Source organism: Epargyreus clarus, unplaced genomic scaffold (assembly GCF_041222505.1).
Source record: "Epargyreus clarus isolate Ecla_fem2 unplaced genomic scaffold, WU_Ecla_fem_2.2 ptg000016l, whole genome shotgun sequence".
Taxonomy (NCBI): Eukaryota; Metazoa; Arthropoda; class Insecta; order Lepidoptera; family Hesperiidae; genus Epargyreus; species Epargyreus clarus.
In genome coordinates, this window is record NW_027332224.1 from 5,030,001 (window position 1) to 5,037,500 (window position 7,500).

The window sequence follows — 7,500 nt, forward strand, 5'->3', positions numbered from 1 at the left end:
GGGCGCGGATTTTTACCTTTCTGCGTCCGAGACGGCGGGAGCGCGCGACGCCAGCGACGACGTACGACCTTGTCGCAACGGAGGACACAATCGCCCGAGCGCTACGACTGTACGATACGCCATCGCCGACATCGGTGAGCACGGCGGATCCATCCATCCATCCGTCCATAATATGGACGGACGGACGGACGGATGGGTATGGTGTGGATTAATGTCTGCGTATTACGAGCGCGAACGCGTCGTGACACACGTTAATGATCCTTCCGCAGGTTCCCCTACGGAAACCTTGTTACGACTTTTACTTCCTCTAAATGATCAAGTTTGGTCAACTTCCCAGCAACGCCGACGGCCGCGAAGCCACCGCGTGTCGGTCCGAAGACCTCACTAAATCATTCAATCGGTAGTAGCGACGGGCGGTGTGTACAAAGGGCAGGGACGTAATCAACGCGAGCTTATGACTCGCGCTTACTAGGAATTCCTCGTTTATGGGGGATAATTGCAAACCCCAATCCCCAGCACGAAGGAGTTTCAACGGGTTGCCCGGGCCTCTAGGCCTGGGAGAACATGCTGATTCCTTCAGTGTAGCGCGCGTGCGGCCCAGGACATCTAAGGGCATCACAGACCTGTTATTGCTCAATCTCGTGTGGCTCGAAGCCGCCGGTCCCTCTAAGAAGAATTTTAATACGTCGCCAGTGAGTTGCACGACCGAAGTCGAGCACACCTAAATGGCGACGCCTATTTAGCAGGCTAGAGTCTCGTTCGTTACCGGAATTAACCAGACAAATCGCTCCACCAACTAAGAACGGCCATGCACCACCACCCACCGAATCAAGAAAGAGCTGTTAATCTGTCAATCCTTCCGGTGTCCGGGCCTGGTGAGATTTCCCGTGTTGAGTCAAATTAAGCCGCAGGCTCCACTCCTGGTGGTGCCCTTCCGTCAATTCCTTTAAGTTTCAGCTTTGCAACCATACTCCCCCCGGAGTCCAAAATCTTTGGTTTCCCGGAAGCTGCCCGCCGAGCCATTGTAGTAACGTCGGCGGATCGCTAGATGACATATTTACGGTTAGAACTAGGGCGGTATCTAATCGCCTTCGAACCTCTAACTTTCGTTCTTGATTGATGAAAACACCTTTGGCAAATGCTTTCGCTGATGTTCGTCTTGCGACGATCCAAGAATTTCACCTCTAACGTCGCAATACGAATGCCCCCAGTTATCCCTATTAATCATTACCTCGGAGTTCTGAAAACCAACAAAATAGAACCGAGATCATATTCTATTATTCCATGCACGAAATATTCAAGCAGCATTTTGAGCCCGCTTTGAGCACTCTAATTTGTTCAAAGTAAAATTGTCGGCCCATCTCGACACTCACTGAAGAGCACCGCGATAGGATTTTGATATTGAACCGGCGTTTTACCGCCGGCTCACCGACGATATGCTCCGCAAACGTGTCAGTATCACCGCGGATGCGGTGCACCGACAGCGCGGCGCACAAATGCAACTACGAGCTTTTTAACCGCAACAATTTTAGTATACGCTATTGGAGCTGGAATTACCGCGGCTGCTGGCACCAGACTTGCCCTCCAATTGTTCCTCGTTAAAATATTTAAAGTGTACTCATTCCGATTACGAGGCCTCGTAAGAGTCCCGTATCGTTATTTTTCGTCACTACCTCCCCGTGCCGGGAGTGGGTAATTTGCGCGCCTGCTGCCTTCCTTGGATGTGGTAGCCGTTTCTCAGGCTCCCTCTCCGGAATCGAACCCTGATTCCCCGTTACCCGTGACAACCATGGTAGTCGCAGAAACTACCATCGAAAGTTGATAAGGCAGACATTTGAAAGATGCGTCGCCGGTACTGGACCATGCGATCGGCAAAAGTTATCCAGATTCATCAAAATTAACGACTTCGGACGCGAGGCCCTCCGTCGAATGGTTTTGATCTAATAAAAGCACTCATCCCATCACTGGTCAGAGTTCTGATTGCATGTATTAGCTCTAGAATTACCACAGTTATCCAAGTAACTGAGTAAGATCTAAGGAACCAAAACTGATATATTGAGCCATTCGCGGTATCGCCTTAATACGGCTTGCACTGAGACATGCATGGCTTAATCTTTGAGACAAGCATATAACTACTGGCAGGATCAACCAGGGAGCTGACAGTCACTCGCGGACGAATGTAGCCGTCGTCGCTCGGACGAGAACACGACACATATCGACGCGGTCGCGGGCGCGTCCGCGTCGAATGATGTTTCGTTTTTGAACTCGTCGTACGTTTTCATATTGTACGCTCTTTGTTTTCGATGGTTCGTGCAGCGTCAACGGAGTATCTCATCCGATTGTCGCAACGATCCAACGAGAGAGTGTGCGCGCGATTTACTAATAGCGCAACTCCGAATTGGATGGTTCACGGCGAGACAATTTAAGATTCACGTTTAATTATTATCTTTTAACACAAACGCGAACACTGAAAATAGATTCAGCCCGGTGTTTGAGAGACGTCGTCCTTGGCGTTAATGTTTAAAGCGCCTTACAGAGGACCGTCGCCATAGGCGACGTGCAATTCATTTGTAGGATCGATACGTGAACCGAGACGAGTTTAAACAATCGCATCGGTCGATCCGCACTGTTCAATAAAATGTTCAACGTTCGAAAAGTCCCACGGCGCAACGTGGAAGCGCGTGTTGTTGTGTGAATCGTGACATCGCGACGAATTGTAAAGTTCGACACAAAATCCACTCGAAACACCACCAACAACACGAGAGTGCGCACACTACGCGTGAAACCATCGAACGAACTCTTGTATGCGGCATGCAGTCCGTTGTCGATGTCGGTCAGTCTGTGTCAGTCGGCGGCAGTTATCCGCCGCCCGTTCAGTCTCACCGCGCCGACAACGCACTACACGTCGCCCGCCCCATGTGTATGCGGCGCTCCTGTTATGACGCGTGGCAGACGGAGCGACAACATATGAACATATATGAAAGTCCGTCGGTGGTTCGGTCCGGTGGGGGGACGATGGTTGTCGGTGGTGGTGGGCTAACCCCGGGGGGGTGCGGGGGTTTGGCGAGGGGGGGGGGGCGTTGGGGGGGGGGGGGTCGCCGGTTGGGGTTCGTCGGCCGACTTTGCTGCTGCCGCTGCTGCGTCTACCGCGTTATTATTATTATTATTATTGTTGTTATTATTATTATTATTATTAATATTATTATTATTATATTTTTTTTTTTTTTTTTTTTTTTTACACCTTTTTAACTTTATTTGCGTATCGTATTAGTCAGATCGTGACGTGACAGTTTGTGCGCTACTCTCAGTACAGAGTTAAATAATTTCTCAATATAATAGCATAATACAAGAGCCACCTTTGAAAAAATACATACGGTCCTATGGAATCGAGGAACGATCTCACTTTTTTGAAATACGTTGAAAACATTGTAAATATATAAAACAAAAGAGTATAATATGAATTAAACGGAGGTATATGTATGGGAATATGTTATTATTATTATTATTATTCTTTATTTATTTAATACATATAAAACATTGTCAATTATTTTAGTTTAGAATAGGTTCGATTTAGAAATTGAAAAGTAATCTCGGAAAAGCAACGCGACCATTGAACGTAAGAAATATCAGCGAACCGGCGCACATGTCATCGTAATAAAAGATAATAAAAAAAAAAAACAGACGGTAGTTAGGTAGCAGTTGGCAGTTGGCAGTTGGCAGCAGTTGGTAGGAACGCGGTAGTGGCGTGTATGGGTTAGTATATGGACGCTATATAATTGTGACGTTCGGTGTCGTCCGTCGGCCTGCGCGCGGTGGGTGTTGAACAACGACGTGGCGGAGTGTTCGTGTATCGAAACAGACTCCACCAACGGGCAACGGCACAAGCTGGGGGGTGTTCGTGTATAGTGTCTTTTTAACTTTATTTGCGTATTTCTTTGTATTATTAGTCAGATCGTGTCGTGACAGTTTGTGCGCTACTCTCAGTATAGAATTGGATAATTTCTCAATATAATAGCATAATACGTACGGAATCGAGGAACGATCTCACTTTTTTGAAATACGTTGAAAATATTGTAAATATATAAAACAAAAGAGTATAATATGAATTAAACGGAGGCTATTATTATTATTATTATTATTATTATTCTTTATTTATTTAATACATATAAAACATTGTCTATTATATAAGGTTAGAAGAGGTTCGATTTAGAAATTGAAAAGTGATCTCGGAAAAGCAACGCGATGGTTGAACGTAAGAAATATGAATATTGTGTACAAGTGTGGAGCGCATTATTAGCGAACCGGCGCACATGTCATCGTAATAAAAGATAATAAAAAAAAACAAACGGTAGGTAGGTAGGTAGGTAGGTAGGTAGGTAGGTAGGTAGGTAGGTTGCAGTTGGTAGGAACGTGACGTACGGGTGGCAGGTAAAACGCGGTAGTAGCGTGTACGGGGTAGTATATGGACGCTATATAATTGTGACGTTCGGTGTCGTCCGTCGGTCTGCGCGCGGTGGGTGTTGAACAACAACGTGGCGGAGTGTTCGTGTATCGAAACAGACTCCACCAACGGGCAACGGCACAAGCTGGGGGGTGTTCGTGTATTGATTTCTAGGCCCCGCCAGGCGAACATTCTTATTTCGATTCGATCGACGACATGGAGGGATTAATATGGAGGGGTCAACACGAACGGGCGAGTTCGTGTATTGAAAAGATTATAAATAATATTCATAATATAATATTATGTATGAACGACATACTATCGCCGTATCGAATGATACAACGATAGTATATAGATACTATATACGTGTACACTACGTACGTACGTACACACGTATTGTACGTATCGATCGACATACGATAAACATATATTATCTCGATCATTATAACAAATAATGATACGACACGTCCTCGGACGAATCACCTGGCGTAGGGCTGAGTCTCAACAGATCGCAGCACGATCGCGCGCACACTCTCTCGTTGGATCGTTGCGACAATCGGATGAGATACTCCGTTGACGCTGCACGAACCATCGAAAACAAAGAGCGTACAATATGAAAACGTACGACGAGTTCAAAAACGAAACATCATTCGACGCGGACGCGCCCGCGACCGCGTCGATATGTGTCGTGTTCTCGTCCGAGCGACGACGGCTACATTCGTCCGCGAGTGACTGTCAGCTCCCTGGTTGATCCTGCCAGTAGTTATATGCTTGTCTCAAAGATTAAGCCATGCATGTCTCAGTGCAAGCCGTATTAAGGCGATACCGCGAATGGCTCAATATATCAGTTTTGGTTCCTTAGATCTTACTCAGTTACTTGGATAACTGTGGTAATTCTAGAGCTAATACATGCAATCAGAACTCTGACCAGTGATGGGATGAGTGCTTTTATTAGATCAAAACCAATCGACGGAGGGCCTCGCGTCCGAAGTCGTTAATTTTGATGAATCTGGATAACTTTTGCCGATCGCATGGTCCAGTACCGGCGACGCATCTTTCAAATGTCTGCCTTATCAACTTTCGATGGTAGTTTCTGCGACTACCATGGTTGTCACGGGTAACGGGGAATCAGGGTTCGATTCCGGAGAGGGAGCCTGAGAAACGGCTACCACATCCAAGGAAGGCAGCAGGCGCGCAAATTACCCACTCCCGGCACGGGGAGGTAGTGACGAAAAATAACGATACGGGACTCTTACGAGGCCTCGTAATCGGAATGAGTACACTTTAAATATTTTAACGAGGAACAATTGGAGGGCAAGTCTGGTGCCAGCAGCCGCGGTAATTCCAGCTCCAATAGCGTATACTAAAATTGTTGCGGTTAAAAAGCTCGTAGTTGCATTTGTGCGCCGCGCTGTCGGTGCACCGCATCCGCGGTGATACTGACACGTTTGCGGAGCATATCGTCGGTGAGCCGGCGGTAAAACGCCGGTTCAATATCAAAATCCTATCGCGGTGCTCTTCAGTGAGTGTCGAGATGGGCCGACAATTTTACTTTGAACAAATTAGAGTGCTCAAAGCGGGCTCAAAATGCTGCTTGAATATTTCGTGCATGGAATAATAGAATATGATCTCGGTTCTATTTTGTTGGTTTTCAGAACTCCGAGGTAATGATTAATAGGGATAACTGGGGGCATTCGTATTGCGACGTTAGAGGTGAAATTCTTGGATCGTCGCAAGACGAACATCAGCGAAAGCATTTGCCAAAGGTGTTTTCATCAATCAAGAACGAAAGTTAGAGGTTCGAAGGCGATTAGATACCGCCCTAGTTCTAACCGTAAATATGTCATCTAGCGATCCGCCGACGTTACTACAATGGCTCGGCGGGCAGCTTCCGGGAAACCAAAGATTTTGGACTCCGGGGGGAGTATGGTTGCAAAGCTGAAACTTAAAGGAATTGACGGAAGGGCACCACCAGGAGTGGAGCCTGCGGCTTAATTTGACTCAACACGGGAAATCTCACCAGGCCCGGACACCGGAAGGATTGACAGATTAACAGCTCTTTCTTGATTCGGTGGGTGGTGGTGCATGGCCGTTCTTAGTTGGTGGAGCGATTTGTCTGGTTAATTCCGGTAACGAACGAGACTCTAGCCTGCTAAATAGGCGTCGCCATTTAGGTGTGCTCGACTTCGGTCGTGCAACTCACTGGCGACGTATTAAAATTCTTCTTAGAGGGACCGGCGGCTTCGAGCCACACGAGATTGAGCAATAACAGGTCTGTGATGCCCTTAGATGTCCTGGGCCGCACGCGCGCTACACTGAAGGAATCAGCATGTTCTCCCAGGCCTAGAGGCCCGGGCAACCCGTTGAAACTCCTTCGTGCTGGGGATTGGGGTTTGCAATTATCCCCCATAAACGAGGAATTCCTAGTAAGCGCGAGTCATAAGCTCGCGTTGATTACGTCCCTGCCCTTTGTACACACCGCCCGTCGCTACTACCGATTGAATGATTTAGTGAGGTCTTCGGACCGACACGCGGTGGCTTCGCGGCCGTCGGCGTTGCTGGGAAGTTGACCAAACTTGATCATTTAGAGGAAGTAAAAGTCGTAACAAGGTTTCCGTAGGGGAACCTGCGGAAGGATTGCGGCCCTCCGTCGATTGGTTTTGATCTAATAAAAGCACTCATCCCATCACTGGTCAGAGTTCTGATTGCATGTATTAGCTCTAGAATTACCACAGTTATCCAAGTAACTGAGTAAGATCTAAGGAACCAAAACTGATATATTGAGCCATTCGCGGTATCGCCTTAATACGGCTTGCACTGAGACATGCATGGCTTAATCTTTGAGACAAGCATATAACTACTGGCAGGATCAACCAGGGAGCTGACAGTCACTCGCGGACGAATGTAGCCGTCGTCGCTCGGACGAGAACACGACACATATCGACGCGGTCGCGGGCGCGTCCGCGTCGAATGATGTTTCGTTTTTGAACTCGTCGTACGTTTTCATATTGTACGCTCTTTGTTTTCGATGGTTCGTGCAGCGTCAACGGAGTATCTCA

General features: G+C 47.4%; 2 non-coding genes across 2 annotated transcripts; one reads left to right on the top strand and one right to left on the bottom strand.

The window, feature by feature from the left end:
- Positions 1 to 252: 252 nt before the first annotated feature.
- Positions 253 to 2,155, bottom strand: LOC140748825 (small subunit ribosomal RNA). Its single transcript, XR_012102991.1, has one exon. It is a non-coding gene; the product is annotated as a small subunit ribosomal RNA (ribosomal RNA).
- Positions 2,156 to 5,181: 3,026 nt separating this feature from the next.
- LOC140748826 (small subunit ribosomal RNA) lies at positions 5,182 to 7,084 on the top strand. The gene has a single exon (XR_012102992.1). It is a non-coding gene; the product is annotated as a small subunit ribosomal RNA (ribosomal RNA).
- Positions 7,085 to 7,500: the final 416 nt, after the last annotated feature.